The sequence below is a fragment of the Tenrec ecaudatus genome, chromosome 16 (assembly GCF_050624435.1).
Source record: "Tenrec ecaudatus isolate mTenEca1 chromosome 16, mTenEca1.hap1, whole genome shotgun sequence".
Classification (NCBI taxonomy): domain Eukaryota; kingdom Metazoa; phylum Chordata; class Mammalia; order Afrosoricida; family Tenrecidae; genus Tenrec; species Tenrec ecaudatus.
This window is the reverse complement of record NC_134545.1, coordinates 3606851-3628228: the sequence shown is the minus strand read 5'-3', so window position 1 is coordinate 3628228 and position 21378 is coordinate 3606851. Positions and strand designations below refer to the sequence as shown.

Sequence of the window (21378 nt, the reverse complement as noted above, 5' to 3'; positions counted from 1 at the left end):
TTCCCAGTGTAGAAAAGGTTCATTGACGCCCCCGTGAGGAGTGATATTGACACTCGGCTACGAGTGTGACGTGTGCAGTCAGCATGATGAACAAGCTTGAAATGTGAGAGTGACCAAAATGGGTCACAGGGACATGAAGTGAGCGCACGGTGTTGGAAAAACAACACTGGTAGATTTGATGAGCGTAGGGTGGGCACAAGAGCAGTTTGTGAAGTGCCACCCAGTACAGTTCAGTGGAGCGAGGTGCACCTGTCCTCCCTCCTAGGACATGGGCAGGGCCCGCAAACCAGGGCCGCGCTTCCGGGCAGCCCGCAGCAAGAGCCTCAGGGACTCACCACTGGACAGCTGCTGCCTGATCCAACAGAGAGTAAGGAGACACATTCTGTGTCCACCACTCGGCTTTTGCCAAATCCTTATTTGACCACACTGGCTTTGGAATTGGGCTGCTCCCTGCAAAGCTAGCAGTTCAAACCCAGCAGCCACTCCAAGGGAGAAAGGTGAGGTTGCCTGCTCCTAAGAAGGTTTACAGTCTTGGAAGCCCTATCTCTCCGGAGTCTCTAAGAGTCCGAATCGACTTGATGGCAGTGGGTTTGATTTGCTTTGGGAGGTTTGGACTTCAGTATAAAGGCAGGGAGAAAATGAGAAAGCTAATATAGAATTAATAGTTCAATTTAGGGTGGAAATGTACTTAACATTTTGTATATATTTTGATTAGAAATGACCAGCTGGTCTTTGTGCGAACTAATTTAAAAGCAGACCAGATTTTACAGACAAAGGTTTAACTGTATTTGTCCTTAGTAAACCCTATCTCTGTGAACAGCACTGTGCTCATGCCATTATTGGACTGGAATTAGCTCGGGTCTTCAGACAGTCCCAGCAAAATTGCAGAGAAACTTACCTTTAATAATAACTATTACTGTTTAATTAATCTTAATACTACAGTTTTATAATTAATGATGATAGCTATTCCTCGCTGAGCAGTATAATTAAGTGGCAGGAGTGGTACTAATTGCCTTACATCTGGTGCCTCATATATCCTTCCCCAACAATCCAGCAAACCAGGATTTGTAAATTCCCCCCCCCCACCCCCCGACACCTTATGAGAAAATTGGACCTGCCTAAAAGCTGTGTTTCATCTCAGAAAGTATCCCATCCCGGAATGCAGACCTATTCTCTCAGTCTATATCCAAGTGGTCTAGTTGTGGGAGGAATGAATGGAGTGGCCGATGCCAGGGATGCTGTCTTGCTGGGCTCTTAATTTAAGCCCACAAGGGCCCCACATGAAACCTCTTGGCATTGCCTACAGGGGTGGCTGAGACACCAGACAAGGCCACCATCTGGAGGGATGGGAAGATAATGACTCACAGTCACTCAACCAGTTTAAGTTCATGTCCAATTCTCTAATTCAGAGGGGTTTTGGTACCCAAATGGCCCAGCCTTTGGTTTCTGCCTGGAAGGCTGGTGGTTGAAACCCAGCAGTGGCTCTGGCAGAGAAAAGCCTCCAGGGAGGAGCTACTCTAGCACACGGGTCGCTATGAGTCAGAATGCACTCTAGTGCAGCCATCACGAACCACCCTAATGCAAACGTGCACTTGCTACACACCACCATCTAATACATGCTCTAATTATCCTGTGGCTAGGACACTTACGTTACAACAGTTTGCATGCGTTGACAGTATTTGTTTATAAAATGTCAATATTTTAAAAACTCCAGTTTCTGTCAACTTGTGTTGACATTCCTCTTTTTCTTTCTTTTTTTTTTTCTTTACAAAAGAAGGGAATTAGCTGGGCCCTGTTGTCTTTTGGTGGGCCCTAGCCTCAGAAATAGCTCTTGCTGGCATGAGAGGAATGGAAGCTATGAAGGAGGACAGCCAGGGAGAAGAGAAGGTCATTGTAGAGTGGCGTGAAAGTGAATGTGGTCACGGCCAATGCTTGTTCATCTAGCCATGGCTTTGTCTGTTTTCATAAAATACACACACCAGGAGAGTGAGCATGAGCGACTTTGGAGCCCCAACCAGCCATGGCCTCCCTGGGATGTGTGTTCGCTCCCCTCTCACAGGCGGTGTGGCTGCAGTGGGGGAGAAAGCTCCCCTGTTGTGGAAATACAATGGAAAGGAGGTTGTCACACCAGCCGCTCAGGTGAGCAAGCAGTAGAGTGAGCAGTTGATGTACGCACACAGAACATCCAGAGCTCCCCTTCGTGACCTGAAGGACGAGGAGGCTGTCTGGGGGCAGGTGAAGACCCTGGCTCTGTGACACTGGCTAACAAGTGCTCAAGGCCATATCCCACCAGCGACCCTGTTGCATATTAAATTCTGTTGACCCTTCAGCTTTTCTCTCTAAAGAAACTCTTAGACTGGGTTGACTAGAGAAATCCAGAGACTCTCATATGTGTATGAGAAAGCTTTATATCAAGAAGTAATTGTATATCAAGAAAACATCCCAGCCCTGTTTGGATCAAGTCTATCAGTCTGATACTAGTCCTTAAATCCCTCTTCTGTCACACAGCCACATGCAATGATGCAGAATGCAGGGAGATCACGGGCGGCAGTGGGGGATGCTGAGTTGTGTGGAGTCAAATGGTTGTGGCTACATGGCAGGGATCATGCGGGTCTCCATGTGGCTTTTCAATAGGAAGGTATGTAGGAAGGTGAAGGCAGAGAGGGAAGGGTGTTTTTGCCCAGAACTCTCCTTAGGAGGTCACCCCCACAAGGAGGCACCATCTGACCGTGACCTGATTGACAGGCTAGATCCACCCCTACATTTCAAGTTGACATGAAATAGACTCCCGCCTCCCTGTCAGTGTGTTGTACTGCATGTTACAGTGAAGCTGGAAGCTATGCCATCAGTATTTCAAATACTAGCAGGGCCCTTCCTGTGCCGAACACGTTACAGGGAAGCTTGCACTGTGATCTACAAGGTCCACAGTTCAAAACCACCAGGCATTCTGCGGGAGAAAATTGGGACTCTCTACTTCCATAATGAGTCATAGTCTTAGAAACCCACAGGGGCAGTTTTACCCTGTCCTGTAGGGCTGCTATTCATCAGAATCTACTCAATGGTAGTGGTTTTAAGACCAACAGAGTAGGAAGATAGTTTTGGTGAGCTACTTTTGAAAATCAGCCTGGGGATCACAGCATCTATTTCAAGTCTTGAACTTGCTTACTTTGGATGTATGTATCATCAGGAGGGCTTGGCCTTTGGAGAAGGCCATCATAGTAATAAAGCAGAGGACCCACGGAAGCAAGGGGGCCTGTCAGTGCAATGGAGGGACACGATGTCTTCAGCAATGGACTCAACAACCGAGCAAGAATCGTGCAGATAGTACAGCTGAGCAGGTTTTCCTCCTGATACACTTGGGGTCACCATGACTTGGAGCCATTTGGCAACAACTGACAACGTATTTGTTGGAGCAATAGTCACTACTACTAAGTAAATACTTCTGGAACTTGTCACAAGTGTAACTGTTTAGCCCAAGGAAAGTGGCGCTTGCTGAAAGTTTGACTCCTTGGTGGTATTGTGAGCTCTGGAATGTAAGAGAGGATAGTATTTACTAATTACAGAGGGGTTAACTTCCTAGATTATCCAGTAGCTTCCAAAGATGGGAAATATTACAAAAGTATAGTGTTGTTGATTCTGGTTTTTGTTGTGTTTTTATTTGTAAATTAGGTAACGATTTACAGAGCAGATCCTAAGTTTTATATATACCAATTATGCATATTTATTACAACTCTCTCATTGCAATCCCCTTGATTGCCAACACTTATCTCATTCCTTCCTGGTGTTTTTCTGTTTCCAAACCGCTTTCTTTCCTAACCCTCTGAACTTTGTCCGTGTGTAAATGCTGCCCATTTAACCTTATGTAGTCGACAGTTCTAACATGGAGATGAGCTCAATTCCAGACCTAAAAGGTGACTAAGAGCCATAGTCTTGGCCATCTCTATCTGACCAATAAGCCTGGTCCTTTATGATTTCAAATATTGTTCCTGTTTTGTTGGAGATACATATAATCATTTTATTAGCTGCTTGTACAATTCTTACCACAATCCATTTGCTGGATATTTTTTATCAGGAATGAGACTTGGGTTTTGTCAAATATTTTTCTGTGTCAATGTATATGGTCATGTACTTTTCCTTTGTTTCATTTATGGGGTGGATTACAATGATTGCTTTTGAAATGTTTAACCATCCTTGCATACCTTGTACAAATCCCATAGATTCTATTGGTTAGAACTTTGCTGATCAGGTTTGTATCTATGCTCATGAAGAATATCCATCTATAATCTCTTTATTTTTATTTCTTTTTAAATAAAAAATTACTTAAAATTTAATTCATTAATTTTAATTTTAAATGTTTGTTTATGTACATTTTAAATTATTTTTTAATCATCTACAATCTCTTCTAAGTGATGTCTTTCCCAGGTTTGGGTATCAGGGTTATGCTTGCTTCAGAAAATGAATGTTGGTGTTTTCGATTCTGTTTTACACTTTGGACGCGTTGAGTGGGATTTGTGTTGGTTCTTTGAATGTGTGGTAGAATTTCCAGGGGAAAGGTCTGGGCCTGGGAGTGGTTGTTGGGAGCTATTTAACCTGATGCATTTCTTCTTTTTGTTATGTGTGCCAGTCTTCTACTTCAGCCTGTTGTGTTAGTGTAGGTCTCCAGTGTATTTAGTCAGTTTGCATTCAGCTTAATTATGGATAGGTATGAACTTATTGCTGTTATTTTGCTATTTTGTACATTTTTAAATGCTGCTGGTTGCTTTATTCTATGTAATCTTTTTGGAATTAATCTTATTTGGAGGTTTTCTTATAAGTTTATTCATTGTTTTAGTGCCTAATCTTTATGAGTTTCCTCTTTTTAATTAGATTTATTTATACTGTAATTTAATCATTTCTTCCCAAATTTAAAACAAGTTTGTCCAGTCTTGAAATCTACTTGACTTCCTTTCTCTTTGAAAGTACTTTAACCAAAAACCCAAATCTATTTCCTTTGCTACAAAGTGACAGGTCAGGCTCCCTATTTTAAGCGTTCTAGTTTTGTGTTACTTTGAATTCTAGTCAGAAGCAACCCAATCTGCTTCTGTGCGCTTCTCTGGATCCCAGGGGTCCAGGATTACCATTTTATGCTTCATTTGGTCCCTTGTGTCTTTGTTGTAGAGAGGGGTGGGGAGGAGAGAGGGGGCGTGTAGCATGCCTTCCACCATCTTGCTGGAAGTCATCTCCTGATTGGGGTGTTTTTGAGGTACAAAACAGGTTCTGTCTGGGACTATACTGTGCTCAATTATTTAATAAGCGTATCTCTTTGAACAAACTGTCCTAACAGCTACAATATTTTATTCTAAAGGTAAAGATTGGTTTTTGGTCTCAGTTGTGTTCCAAAGGAAATGCTTGTTAGATTCCCTGTGGTTTAAAATAAGCTGAAACAACCAACATCCTGAGGCTTGAAAGATTTTTTTCATTTACCTTCTAGAAAAGGTCCATCGATCGCCCCCTGGTGGCACGATCACATGCAGCTCCACAGGTAGGGGGCCTCCCTGATGGTCAGCAGGCCCTGCAGCGGGGCTTTCAGAGGGATTCCTCTAGTAAAGGAAGGGTAGAAGCTCCACATCCCCTTTTTTCCAAAATCACACCCAGAAATTCCAGCATTAAAAAAATACTCCGAGAGTTTCCAGCGTATCTGCTGAGATCCCCAGCTAACTGAAATCCTTCCCGAGTGAGTGATGGACTCTCACTCTGCTACAGTGAAGGCTCCCAGCCCCACGTTGCTTTGCTGAAGTAAGTGCCACGCGCCCTTCCTGCGGTTTTCTGTGCGCCTGGCACATGTCGTGGCGATTCTTCTAACTCCATGTTTGCCCTTTGCAGCATCTTCAACTCCTTGACCACGTTGCAAGTGTCGCTACCCGTGCCAGCGCTCGCTCAAGAGTAGGTTCAGCTGTCGGTGGTGGTTGTGGAGTTGGTTCATACTCAGCAATCCCTCGGACAAGAAGGAAACGGTGCCGGGTCTCGGGCCAGCCTCATGGTCCGTGCAGTGTTGCTTCAGCCCATTGTTGCAACCATAGCGTCACCCCATCTCCTCGAGCAGTAGTTCTCCACCTTCCTCACGCCGCAACCCTTTCACACAGTTCCTCATGTGGTGGTACCCCTCCCCACCCCAACCATAAAATTACTTTCATTGCTACTTCATCAATGTAATTTTGCTACTGTTATGAATTGGGCGACCCCAGTGAAAGGGTCGTTCCACCCCCCCCTCCCAAGAGGGTCGTGACCCCCAGGTTGAGAACCCCTGCTCTAGGGGGAGGCTTTCTCTCTCTTGGGTCTGGAGGAAGGGCGTTGTCTCCCGTCAAAATCCTCCGGCCTGGTGTTCCTTGGACATTCTCCTATTCCTTGGTTTCAATCTTCCCCTGGGTCTAGGTGGTTCACAGGGCAGGTCTGAAGGATATGTTTAGCTCTTGGCTCTTTTTTCTTGGCTCCTTTCTCTCCCCTCTTTTGTTTTCTCTTGTGAGAGAAAAGATGAGGTCAGCCACCCCCTAGGGTCACTCCCCTTACATCAGACCAGAGCTGTGACCCAATAAAGGGTGTCACCTTTGAGCCTATGTCTGCCTTGTGAACATAAAAAACACAACCTCATCCTTTTTAACATAACCTAATCCTGATTCATGAACCACAGGTAGAAGTTAAGATTCACAATCCATGATGCACGTATGTTTTATCACACAATCGAGGGACCCCACCCCCGCTGTGCTGGGAATCGTGGCTTAGTTAAATGGACACATATTCTGGGGAGACGTAAGTCAATCCATGACAGCAGCCAAGACTGTTATCTGCACCACCCCACCGAGGGCCTCCAAATTTACCTGCTAGACTTTACCTTCCGTGGGCAGGGTGTGGTTTTCTTTGCTCATTAGTTTCAGCACACATACAACACGTGCTCCATAGAAATGTGAAATACTGCATTTATTCTTGTACATCAGCCAGGGTCTACTCGAGCAAAGAGTACACATGCATTGTAAAAGAAGGAATTTTGTATGTATGGATTGTGATAGGAGTTGTATGAGCTCCCAATAAAACGATTTTTTAAATTATGCTGAAAATGATAATTACTCATCTTTATACCTTAGTTATTAAATATACATTAAAGTAATCTATCATTTAAAAAATCCATACGAAAAGGAAGAAGGAATTTAAATCAGGGGATTTGTATAACAGTGAGAAGATGCTGCCACTGTGAAGCTTGCGGGTTTTAAGGGCAAAGGAAATGGCCTTACTGAAGGCCAGCTCACTCTCCTGCCCCTGGAATCTCAGCTCCCCTGCTTATTTAGACATGCCAGCTCACTCTCCTGCCCCTGGAATTTCAGCACCCCTCCTTATTTAGACATGCTTCCGTCCTGCATGTCCTCTCACCCTGCGCGTGCCAGATGACACGAGGGAAACACAGAGGAGCAGCTGGAGAGTCCTCCAGAGCATGATCCCAGGAAAGGTAAGCCTTTCCTGTCTGAGAGTGTTGGAAACAGTTCTTGTTTTAGAATTTTTGCATAATTCCAAGCCCGATTACCATAGGAAAATGCAATTTAAAAATATCTTTCATAGTTAAAATTCCCGTGTTAGTGACAGTTTTCAGATTTTGACATGTCACTTCCATAGTCTGTTTAATATCAGAAAAGATTGGAGCCATTGTCATCTGGGAATTATGCATAGTCGAAATAGAAATAAAACATTGTGCTTCCAGCACTGAACCAACTTTAAAATACTGTTGTTTTCAGTATAAGAAAACTGGCTTAGGTCAGAAAGGCGATCCAACGGAGTCTTTTAAATCCTCCCGAGGCATCTCCTCATCTTTGAACTAGCTCTTTAGACAGTGACGTCCGTGTGTGGATTTTTCTGTGGAAATGAAAACAAAATAAAACTGTCTGTCAGAGTGTAGAGCTGGGCAAGAGCCGGGGAGACTCTGTGCTGCTAACAAATGGAAACTCCTTCAAGTCACAATGGGCCTCAGCGCTGATGCGGAGGAAGGGAAGAAGGGCAGGCGAGGAAAAGCGAGGGCACGGAGGAACACGGCTGCTGTTAGCAGCTCCGCTGCGGCCCCGGATTTGTGAGTCCCAAGGGACAACCTCCACCACTTCTTCTTAGGCTAATCACAAACATCCTCCTCAGAGGGTCTGTTGGGCTCTTTCCTCTCCTCTTCCCAGGAGGGGGGATCAGCCAGGGTGCTCCTCTCCAGCCACTCATGACCCGTGGGTCAGCCTGAGAGAACTGATCCAGCTAGACCCTGTCTCAGTCCAGTTCTGATGCTGTCACCTGGAAAGAATTGGCCACCTGGAGGCATGCAAAGGCAGATGGGTCTGGTCGGAGCAGGACTTGGACTTCAGATCACCACTTGCGTATGGTTTGAGGTAGGGATCTCAGTGAATATTTTGCTAAACCTTTATCAGGATTTGTATTGTCAACTTCATTGCACATCACATGAGCAGGGCAGACCTGCTGCTGTGGGTTTCTAGGCTGTGCTTGTTTTACAGAAGTAGAAAGCCTCGTTGGGGCTCCTGCAGAGTAGCTCGTAGCTTCACACTTGCTGATCTTGCCATTTTACAGCCCAGTGTGTAGCCCGCTGCACCACAGGGGGCTTTGAGTTTTTATCCATTTGATGACCGTATATGTGTATATATAGTATGAAAAACATTTATTGTATGAGACCGTGTTATAAAAGAAGAAACAAAATCAAAATAGTTGTCCTCTTGTTACTGACTACCTTTACCTGGCATAATGTCCTCCCAATCTAGCCATGTCATGAGATGCTTCGCAGGTTCATCCGTGGTCCTTAGCGAGGTGTACTAGTGTAGTACGTGTATGTGTTGAAGTTCGTGTGTCCATTCTCCTGCCTTTGGGCATTTAGTTGTTTCCACCTTCTCGCTGTTGTGAATAGGGCTGCCGTGAACATGAGTGTGCACACACCTGTTCTTGACACATCTCGCTTTTCTTCCAGAGAAAGGGATTGCTGGACTGTTTCGTGTTTCCACTCCAGGGGTTCTGAGTTCAGCGCCATATCAGTTGCACAGCAGTTGTGTAGTTTGCAGCCTCACCAGCAAATGTTTGAGAGTTCCAATCTCTCTGTACCTCTCCACCACTGGCTATTCTATGTTTTTGTTTTTTGACTTTGCTACTAATGGTGGCCTGTCCTCATTATTGCAATGTGCATCTCTTGAGTGGCTAGTCATCTCAAGCACTTCTTCATGTTTATTAGCCTGCTGGATTTCATCATCAGTGAAGTCTATTCATGTCTTCGCTCCATGTTTTAATCAAACTCTTCATCTTTTTCTTGTTCAGGGGTTACCATTGTCTACAGAAAGTCCTTTATCTGATAGGTCATTGTCAAACATGCCCCCACTGACCCACCCAGTCTGTTGGTTCTTGTTTTCACTCTTTTGATGCATATAACTCTGTTAGTTTGAGGAGGGCCCACTCACCTCTTTAATGCCTCTGCTCTGTGTGTGTGTATTTCCTTACATTTGACAGTGTGCTCATGTCATGTACCAGGCCCCTTACATTTGTTCCTGTTTTTTTTCATTTGATGAACTTTATAGTTCTGGTGTTTACCTGTAGGTCTTTGATCCATCTTGAGTTCATTTGTGCATATGGTGTGGTGTGAGCTATCAGTTCTGTTTCATTCTTCTGTTAATGGAATTCCAATTTTCCCAGCCCTAGTTGTTGAAGAAATGATCTCATCCCCATTGACTCGTGTACTGGGGTCCTTTGTCAAAAATCAGCTGTCTGCATTTATTCCTGGCTTCTTTAATTCCGCTGCACTGGTCTATGTGTCTTTCACTGTACCAGGTGTGGCTGTGCGGTAGCTTCTGAGGCTGGGGCGTGAGAGTGAGCGACCTTCTGAGAGGCCTTCTACCTTGTTCTTGTTCTGTGCTTACCTGGGTCTCATTCCTTTCCATATAAAGTTGGTGACTAGTTGCTCCATTCCTTTCAAGAATGATGTGGGGAGATCTGGATCCGACGTGCGTTGTACTTATAGACCCTTTTGGGTGGTGTGGACATTTTCACAATGGTAAGTCCTCATATCTCTCTACGTGCAGTGTTTTGTCACCCCGGTTTATTACAGTGATCTGTTTCACTGGTCTTAGGCTTCATTTTGGCTAGGTAGATCTTGCATTTAGTCTTGGTTCTAAACAAGCCTTACTTTCAGCTAGCATTTGGGCATGTGAGCATCTCTGCTAAGTGTTTTCTAACCCTTTCATTAGAGACGCATGTCCTCAGCTGGCAAGGAATGCAGACTTCGGGAGTAGATGACACTGGATGCGATTCCCTGCCTTGCTGGGGGTCCTGGGAACATTACAATCTCAAAGCTCCATCTCATTAGCATAAAATAATGCCTACTCATCAGTTTTCTGTACGGCCAAGTTATGTGAATAATCTGGTGCTTTGAATGTGCAGGGGGATAAACTAAGCCCACTGCTCTCCAGTTGATTCCAACTCATAGTGATCTCTGGTGGGCCAGAGCAGACCTGCTTCACGGAGCCATTTACCAGAGCAAACAAACACCCCATCCACTCAGTCAGCTCAATGGCAGTGAGATGGAAGGAAAAAGTATAAAAGAGTGTAAGAGGAAAAAGTATAAAAAATAATCTGCTATGTAAAAAATTTTTTTGTTTGGTCTACCAGTGATTTTTCTAAGTGTCAATCAATAACCCACCTTAGGTGGATTTTTAAAGGCCAGTATTGTTCACATAGTACTGAACCAAGTACTGGAGGAAGTGTTGAGCGTGGAAATTCAGGACAAACCAGTGTGTGGCAATGTTCTGCATGAGTGAAAACCAGTAATTAGCAAGGATTTTATATTTAGACAAAATATAAAGACTGAGTTTTTTTCAACAACGTCTCATTTGTTTCACTCCTCCCAGCCACTTTTTAAAGAACTTCATCTGAAGTAAGCATTTGTTACTGATTTTGACACAGTGAAAAAAAATTGCATGCTACAAAACAGGGAGATATCTGCTTCTTAAAATATTTCTGCCTAACTCTGGAACTGAGATACCAAGTTATGCCTTAGAAATCTCACAGGCGTTAAGTTAAGCTGAAAGAAGAGAAATCTATGTGTTGTAGCTGAGTGCTTGGCTAGGAGGGAAGCAAGGGAGCTGTGGTTGACAATTGGACTTGAAGTGGCATTTGTTTAAGTTGGTGTCCGCCACGCAAATGTCTGTGTCTATATGGAAACAGAGACAAGATGACAGAATGGATAATGTTTGAAAAGTAAATGTTTTGAAAGAATTGTGCAAATGGCCACATATGTGCGAACAACTATTTCACACTGGCTGCATATGTTCTGTGTATCCAAACAGGAGTGTGTAGCGTGTAGATATGTAAACAGTCATGCCACACCAACTGTATATGTTAGGTATTTTTATCAACCATATTGAATAACGTGCTCATATGCAAATACCTATAGCCCACTAATTCACATATCAGTGTATATATGAAAGATTGCCCATTCACACAACCCTGTGCCCAGGCACGTTCACTGCCGCAAGAATATATGCTATTGATGCGAAATTGGTTGGGGGTATTTTCTGTCCCAAGGTAAAGCCGAGAAGCTTCATTTGCATCTTCACTGTCACATGTAACCCAAGTTGAAGACATGAAGCAACGTTCAGGCCAATTAGTCATGGTCAGTATGGTAAGACCTGAATTGCTCGGTAGTTCCCACCTCTTTTCTATGATAGCTTGTGGTCTTAGTGGTGTGGTGTAAAGATTAATTTGATCTTGTATGCTAAGGAATAGGATATATATATATATTAAAAGATTGCCTTTTGACCCTTGGTATTAGAAATCTTTAATAGCGAAAGCAATATGTTAGGTTGTACTCCTTAATGACAGATTGTTTCAAAAATGTGCTTGGGATTCATCCTAGTGTACTAATAGTTTGTAGCTCTGGTTTATATCAGAAGTCCTGTTTAGATACCTTTACTTTGAATTAGTAAAGTCTTCTGGCTCCTTATTTAAATATCTAACACATTCAAGAAAGATCTGTTAACACAACCATTATTCTAATTTATGCACCAACCACTAAAGCTAATGATGAAAAGTAGTCTACTAACCTCTTCAGTTTGAAATTGATCATGCATTGAAGATGTATTGATAATTACTGACAATTGGAATGTGAAAGTTGGAAGCAAAGATGAAGGACTGATAGTTGGAAAATACGGTCTAATGATAGAAATGAAACTGGATTTTGCATGACCAACTACTTCCTTGAAAATACCGCCCCCCCACTTCGTTAAACCAAATAACTGGCAAATATACATACGGACCTCACCAGATAGACTATTCAAGATCAAAATAGACTATATCTGTGGAAAGACACAATGAAAAGTTCAATCTCATCAGCCAAAACAAGACCAGGGTCTGACAGTGGCTTGTGTAGAAGTCCACGTTGAAACTGAAGAAAACCGAAACAAGTCCATGAGAGCCAAAATTAGGCACACCTGAATTTTGAGATAATATCAAGGACATATTTGACATATTGAAAACTAATAACTGATGGTCAGACAAGTTGTGGAAGGACATCAAGTACCTCGTATATGAGGAAAGAAATTCATCAAAAAGATAGGGGTGGGGAAGCACCAAACGTAAATGTCAGAAGAGACTCTGAAATTAGCATTTGAACAGAGAAAACTAATATTGCTGGTGTCCCATGAATCTTGGCTGAAAGCTGAAAATACCAGGAAGCTGGTTACTTGTGTTTTATTGACTAAGAAAGGCATCGTACCGCGTGGATCATAAAAGTTGTGGATAACACTGTTAAGAATGGAGATTCTGATATGCTTTATTGTGCTCATACAGAGCCTGTATATACACCAAGAGACAGTCCTTTGAGCAGAACAGGGAGATACTGAATGGTTTGAAATCAGGAAAGGTGTGTGTCAGAGTTGTGTCCTTTCATCGTATTTATTTAATCTGTGTGCTGTGCAGATCTGAGAAGCTGGACTGTATGAAGAAGAACAGAACACCAGGATTGAAATAAGACTGATTAAAACCCATGATATGCAGATGAGATGAAATAATACCTTGCCACTGTCAGTGAAGATGTGTTGAAGCACTTACTAATGAAGATCAAATGCAGCTTTCAGTAAGGATTATAGTTCAACATAAAGTAAAAACTGGCACAATTGAACCAATAAACAGAATTGTTGATCATTGTCAATGACTTTATTTTGCTTGGATCTCCAGTGAACACTCATGAAAGTAGCAGTCAGGAAACCAAAAGCTATATTGATCAGGCAAGTCTTCAAAAGACCATTTTTAAGTGCTGAAGATCCGAGGTGTTGCAGCCGTTTTATTTGCAGCAATGCCAGATGCACTAGTAAGCCGGGCACGGAATTAGGAAAACCAGAGAAGAATGAATGCCTGTGAATAGTGGTGTTGACGAGACAAATGGAAAACAACATAGACTGCTAGAAGAATGCGCACGTTTTGTCTCGGAAGAAGTACAGTCAAAATGGTCATTAGAAAAAAGCAAGAATGACAAGACTTTGTCTCAGGTACTTTGGACATGTTATCAGGAGGGGACCAGTCCCTGGAAAAGGTCATCATGTTTGGAAAAGTTGAGGGAAGCCAAAAAGAAGACGATGTTCAAGAAAATGGATTGGCACAGCAGCTACCGTCACGGGCTCAAACATAACAAAGGGGAGGAAGCCTCAGGACAGAGTAGGGTTTTGAGCTGTTTTACATGGGGCTGCAAGGAGCCCTGATGGATTACATGTTAGGCCACTATCTTCAAGGTTGGCAGTTACAAACCATCAGCTGCTCCGAGGGAGAAGAGGAGGCTTCCTACTTCTGTAAGCTTTTGGTCTTGGAAACCCACAGGAGCAGTTCTACTCTGTCCTGTGGGGGTCCTTGTGATTGGAATGAAAATGGCTGTGAGTCGGACTCTACTCGAGGGCAACTAGTACCTTCATTTAACATTTTCGGGTCTCCTCCTGTGGTAGTTACATCGTCTTGTGTCAACTTGAGGATATTAAGAGTGATAGAGTAGAGTCTGCCTCCTTGTGGGTGTGGCCTTCTCATGAGGATTCTGGGAGCTTCCTCTTTTCTTCCTTGGAGGGAGGATGCACGTTCTCTCTGATACACATTCCTGTTGACAAGCCACATGGAGCCATGCTGATGGCAGCCAGAGCCCTGGAATTGTACCTACTACCACAGGATTCCACAAGACTTTCCATCCACCAGCTTGTGATCTTCCTGCATTTGTCATCATTGCATGTGCTGCGTGAGTCGGAGAGGAATTTATAGACTCGTGTCAGACATATGGGCTACTATCAGACTTATGAACTTGATCTGGACTGGGCTGGGATATTTCCTCAATATACAATTGCTTTCTTATAAAAGTTTTCTCTCACACAGAAATGAGTGTCTCTAGCTTTGTTTCTGTAATCAACCTGGACTAAGATACCTCCCTATCCTCCTGCTGGCCAAAGCCCCTTCTCTGGGGTCATCTGCACATCATTCCAGAAGGTAAGGAGTACTTCTTCATCTGGGTTAGAAATCCTGACTTTTGCCTTTTTAAATTTTCCAAGCAGTAAAATTTGACAGGATTGAATGGTTTCTTTCCAAATATAGAAATGTAAATCTTAGTTTCATTCAAAATGGGGTTTTGATGTAGGTGTGAAGTTACCTAATTCAAGTAAGGTGATTTTTTTCTAATATTCACCACACATCAAAGGTGGGCTGAATTCTTTGAGCAATCTTAAATAAATTTTAACCGAACAAAGGCTTAACATTGGGAAAATTTTAAAATGTCCACAGCTCAGATTCCTGACATTAAAATAAATGTAGATTTCCTTGAAATGTCTTTTTAAAATTAGGTAAAATGTAGTTGTTGGTTAAAAAATGTCCCATTCATAAAAAATTACATCTTAGATTTAAGCTTTGTAATATACTGTTTCAAAATGAATTTCTGGAATAAAGATGGAGGACTCAGATTCTAAATTAAAGGAAATCTTAATTCCTTGACTCTATTTTAAGAAAGTTGCTGATTTGAGCATATATCTCCCACGGTGTTAGAGAAGCAGAGTCCTTGGAGTCTTTGCTTAAACACGATGCCATGTCTCAGAAACTGGGCTTTGCTTCTGGGCAAGGCTTTGTTTCTGTTGTTAAAAACCATTTGTTGAGAAATTATCTTAACTTTTCTTTAAGACCAAAGGTCAGAGACCTAACGTCCAAAGCTGGAAGGAGCCTCTGGTTCTGGAAACCACTGGTGGTCCCAGGCTGTCCCCCTGTACCCAGGAGTTTAGCTATTTCTTTGCCTGGTAGATAGACCATCATTACAGGCCTGGAAATGGTCACAAGCATTCATTTTTATGAAGGACCAGCTGAGACAGCTGACCCTGAGCATCTCCATTACGGTCCTGGGGTCCTAGGGTTCTTCTAGGTGACCCCCATCACCTCATTTTCTGACAGTGTTCTTAAATATGGAGTTTTTGAGTAACCTCTGTCAGTATGAATAATCGTATCCTCTCAGAGACCCTGGCTCTCTTATTATCTGGGTTCCTACCCAGACATCCACATTTTCATCCCCATCATTCGGTTGTAGAATGGGCTAAAAGATGTGCTTGCAGTCACCACGTGGAATATTGTCTCATTATCTGACTGCACGCACAGCCTGCAAAGCTGCAGACCTTCGTTAGCCTAGAAACCTCCCTCTTGCTCACCCTCACCTCAGCCCCCATTAACAACATGTGTCGTGAAGGGTACCATGCTGAGGGGACATTGAAGGCTGAGGGCGTGCTCAAAGTGGCAGAGTGTTTCCTTAGCCCCTTGCCTGCAAACAAAGAGAACTTTGTTTTTTCTCTTGGCCAGAAGAAAGATGATGGAAAGCAAGCATAAAGGTGTCACAGAATATCTCTGATGTGCGAATAAACTCATCACTCTGCACACAAGAGAGGCAGAGCAAAGCACATGCCCTTGGGTGGAGCAAGAACAAGGAAACTCGTTTTATTTTTAACCTTGGTGTCCCCTAGCACTCCCTCCCTCAAGGTGTTTCAAAGAAGTCTCTCTGTTTTGTTCCCTGTCTGTGTTCCCAACATCATGAGTATACTTGTAGTATATGTCAATATGAGAGGCCTTAAAAAAATCCATGGAAAAGTGTGATGAAAAGACAATGGAATTTCTCCATGAGATTTCTGGAGCCCTCACATGTGTGTAGAAACATCCTCTGTCACACTTACATACATTTGTGTCTGTGATCTCATTCTCCTCACCACACCTGTTCAGCTCGGGCACCTGTCCATGCATCCACTTATAGACTATTGTTAATGAAGGATTGTGTATATAATTGTAATGACCTTTCTGACCTTCAACTCTAACCATAGCATGAGAAGGAGCTCAGAAAGATGACAAAGTCAGCGGGTTCTTATTTGACAGTGAACCCCCGGCCCCCACTCACTCAGAGGGCCCGATCGTCTTCATGAATACATCTGCTATTGAGAACGAGGTCCTGGTTTTTACTGAATTTTCCTGAAAATCTGTTTCCCTGAGGCACTGCCATACCAAGATCTGGGTTGAGAATCTGAGTTCTGCACTGACATCACCATGTTGGTCAGGCTCCCCCATCTCTAGCCTCTGCACTTTCCTCAGGAGCTACCATATTTTCAGACACAGGCAATTTTTGCATATGCCTTGCAACCCCCTAAGGCATGGGTTTCCCGTGTGCTATATGTGTTATATGAGGAGGTGCTCCCCCCCCACCAATGATGCTCATTTGTTCATTTTTTCATGTGAGGGCAATAGTATATTTGAAGTTCATTCCACTGGGTCGCACTGTTAAGCTTTCTATTCAGAGGTTCTGAAAAGATTGTGTAACAGTGTGCAACAAAAAAGGACTGAGCTCAGAAGCAACAAAGCCCACATGGAAGAACACACCAGCCTGTGTGATCATGTGGTCCCAAAGGGATCAATTATCAAGCATCAAAGAACAAAAAATCATATCATTGGGTACACACCTCCATGAAACGATTGCCGAGGACAAATGGGTGCATAAGCAAATGTGGTGAAGAAAGCTGATGGTGCCCGGCTATCAAAAGAGTGTCTGGGGTCTTAAAGGCTTGAAGGTGAACAAGCGGCCATCTAGCTCAGAAGCAACAAAGCCCACATGGAAGAAGCACACCAGCCTGTGCGATTACGAGGTGTCAAAGGGATCAGGTATAAGGCATCATCAGAAAAAAAAATCTTACCATAGTGAAAGAAGGGGGAAGTGCAGAGTGGAGACCCAAAGCCCATTCGTCGGCCACTGGAGATCCCCTCACAGAGGGGTTTAGGGGAGGAGATGAGTCAGTCAGGGTGCGATCTAGCACCAATGAAGAATACAGCTTTCCTCCAGTTCCTAAATGCTTCCTCCTCCCCAACTACCATGATCCAAATTCTACCTTGCAAGTCTGGATGGAGCAGAGGATGTACACTGGTGCAGATAGGAGCAGGAGGCACAGGGAATCCAGGGTGGGTGATACCTCCAGGACCAGGGGTGTGAGTGGCGATACTGGGAGGGTAGAGGGAGAGTGTTTTGGAAAGAGAGAACCGATTACCAGGATCTACATGCGACCTCCTCCCTGGGGGACAGACAACAGAAAAGGGGGTGAAGGGAGACTCCGGAAAGGGCAAGATATAACAAAATAATAATTACAAATTATCAGGGGCTCATGAGGGAGGGAAAAGCGGGGAGGGGGGGCGGAAAGAGGACTTTATGCAAAAGGCTTAAGTGGAGAGCAAATGCTTTGAAAATTATTAGGGCAAAGAATGTACAGATGTGCTTTATGCAATTGATGTATGTATGGATTGCGATAAGAGTTGTATGAGGCCCTAATAAAATGTTTAAAAAAATAAAACACCCCCCCCCAAAAAGAAATAGAGGAATAGATAGATGGTAAAAGTTCTACTAATTATCACAATTAAATATTGATCCAAATGTAAAAAAAAAAAAAAAAAGGACTGATCTGTGGCAGACAGGGGACTAGTTTTGCCACCATGACAATGCACCTGCCCATGGAGTCATCTCAGTGCGCCAGTTTTTGGCAAAACACAGCATGCCTCTTTTGCCCCACGCACCTGACTTACCTGACCTCGCTCTGTTGGACTTCTTTTTGTTTCCAAGAACACAGAGGGACATGAAAGGGCAGTGATTTCAGGACCTAGAAGAGCAAAAGAAGAAAACAAGGGAGATGTTGTCAACCATCCAAACATTTCCAAGCATGGAAATGTAATAAGTGTAATGGAGAACACTTTAAAGGCGATAGCTTGTTTTTTTTAAAAAAAAATTAAATACATGGCTTTGACAGAAAAAAATCAGTTTTGGGGGGGCTACCCCTTCATCTGCACAGGCTCATTATACATGCAGGTGCCTCCTGTGTGGAAAATTTGGGCCTGGTCTCATTCCCCAGCATTCTCACAGACCTGTGTATCACGGTGTTCTAGAAGTTAAGGATGGTAACCATGAAGGTGTCAGTTTAGTACTAATCAGCCCCATTATGGGAATTGGATTTTCCATGCTGCAAAAATTTCAAGCCAGGAGAAAGGGAATTAGGAAGGAAGAGACAGGAGAGAACAGAGGAAGCGACCGTGAGCTTGCCTTCCAGGGGCTCTGCTGGCAGCTCTGCTTGCTGCGAATGACCAGAGAAGCAGCTTTGTGAGATAGGGTGTATCTACCTAGTGCTTCTTATTTTTATTATCAGTGCAATATCAGATTTGCATGCTAAGTTATTAATGGTTTTCTCTGTAGTTGGGAAAATGTTTTTATTTTAAAGATGGTGCAGCCCCATTTAAATAGAGGAAAGTAAATGACTGCATAGGAGAACATCTATAGCCAGGTAACGAAATAGCTTATCTGCTGAAGACATATGTCAACAAGGAAGGAAAGAGCCACAGAGCTTCACTGTCGTCAGCACCCTCGCTGCTGCTCAGAGGACGGTTTCTGATAGGCGACTGGTTGCCTCCAGGAGAAAGCAAGGCGGAACTACGGGGGCCATTTCTAGCTGCGGGCTGATGTGGTGAGCTTAATGTCCCAGTTTGTTGTTTGGAAACACGATTTCCCCCTGTGAATAATTGCCCAGTTCTATGTGAAATTGCCTCCATAGAGTTATCAGTAGTTACAGAGCAACAACAAGGGGAGAAGAGAGGGAGCCGCTTGCAGCAGCGGGGAGGCGGGGAAGAAGGTGTCCACGATTCCGGAGTAGGGACAGGGCCTTCACACGCTCAGCTGCTCACCGGAAGGTCAGGCGTCCCAGTCCACCTGGAGGTGCCTCACGTCCTAAAAATCAGCCTTTGCTGATGCGGTTGACTTCAGTTCCAGTCTGACTCACCTGGGGGCACCGTGCATTGCAGTGGAGTGCACGGTGACCGGTGTGGCCTGGCAATGGCGCTCATGGTGGAGATCCTGGCCCAGGAGATCTTATTCACTGAAGGCAGCAGGCCATGCAAGAAGGCAGTCACCAAGCCCTCAGGTGGGCTGCATGCTAACACAGCTCAGCAAATGACTGTTGAGTGACTGTCTGGGCTGACGGTAGTCAGGAAATGGCGGTGATGAGGTAGTTCCTAGATGCCATGATGCCCTGGGACCCTGCCAGGTGCTCTGAATAGCTGAACCCATGGTTTTCACACACAAAGCCTCCCTCCCCATGGGATTTGCATCCATGTCTCCTTGTAGTGAATGTTGCATCATGGGCAGGGAGGTGTGGTAGTCACATGATCTTGTCAGTTTGAGACTTAAGAATGAAGGCGTGGATTTAGTCTGTCAATCAGGTCACAGCCTGATGACCTCATTTGGAGGCACTACGGATATAAGTAGCTCACTGGAGGTGGGACACAGGCTCACTCCCTGTGAGACATTACTGCAGACAAGACACATGGAGCTATGCTAGAGCCTTGGAGCTGAAGGAGCCATGTAGGGACCCCTGCCAGTGCTGAGATGCTTATATTACCACTGGATCCACACGACTTTACACACACTGGCCTATGATCTTCCTGCATTCAGCGTCATTTCATGTGTTTCATGAGTCCGAAGAAGACTTTATAGATTGGTATAGAACAGATGGACTAATATTAGACTTGTGGACTTGATCTGGACTGGGCTGGGACTTTTTTTCAGCATTCAATTGTTCTTGTATATAAAGCTCTTTCTTATACACATAGGGGTGTCTCTGATGTGTTTCTCTAGTCTACCCGGACTAACACTGAAGGGGAGGAAGTGGCTGGCCCCATGAAGGAGCCCTTTCCTCTGCTCACTTCTGTCTCCTGACCAAGGGACAGTGCTGCCCCAAGTCAGGCTCCAGTGGGACAGCAGCTTATAACAAGCAGCATCGCTACATTGTTATATGATTGGTCTCAGGTCCTCTAAAAAATAACGAAAACTTCACCCCTTGCCATTGACTCTTAGGCATAGCGACAACCAGAGAGGCAAAGATCCATCCCAGTGTCCAGACAGGAAGAAGACCCATGCGACCCCTTCCTCCTCTCTCCCTCCAACCACTGCCCGGTTATCAAGCCAGACCTGGTGGGGCAGCTGACACTGTGCAAGCTTGCAGGCAAGGTCACCTGCCCCTGCCCCTGCCTCTCTAGGAGGGTCTTATCCCAGCTTGATTCTTTATTGTACTGGATAAAAATCCACTTTACCGCAGCTATCAAAACAATCTGTGTAAACATAATTTTTATGTCTGAATGGTATTCCAGCATATGGCTTCACCATCATTTACTTCACTATCTCACAATGGTTGGGTATGTAGGATGTTTCTTGTTTTTCATTATTATGATCAGGGAAATGATATTCTTTGGTGAGCATAAAATGAGAATCCTCCTGGAGGGAACTTTGATGACTGCATAAACGGCACTAAACTCAGCTGTGGCCATCTGGAGTGGAACGGTTCTGTCGGTCACTCAGATGAAAGGCACCTTTGCCAGAGAGGGACTTCACCAGTCTTGGGGACAGTGCCTATATCTCCCAAGGCCTGAGGTGACCTGCTCACGGGTCCATGGGGAGACCTTTCAATAGAGGGACCTGCCCTTGGGCGTGTCCACAGAGGCTTAACAGCCCTCTGGAGACGTGAGGAGGTGTCCACTCATTCCGTCTGACACAGCCTGCTGGGGGAGTGGCTCTCCATGTGGGGTGCTTAGACCAACAGCCTCTGTCTTACTCGGAGCTATGGAACATGCAGGTTCTCAGGCACCAGACCAGACCTCGTGTACTAGAAACCCTGGAGGTGAGGCCCAGTGGTTTTAAGGCTTACGAGCTAAGCTTTGAGAATCACTCCTATAACATGGTGCCAGTAAAATTCCCATTCTCTTTGAACTTAGAGTCTAAGGAAGGGAGGCTGTAAGCATACACATATTTAAGCACAA

General features: G+C 44.2%; 1 pseudogene; it reads left to right on the top strand.

The window, feature by feature from the left end:
* The first annotated feature begins 19399 nt into the window (after positions 1-19399).
* Positions 19400-21378, top strand: part of LOC142429576 (checkpoint protein HUS1-like) — a 42372-nt pseudogene continuing 40393 nt past the window's right edge.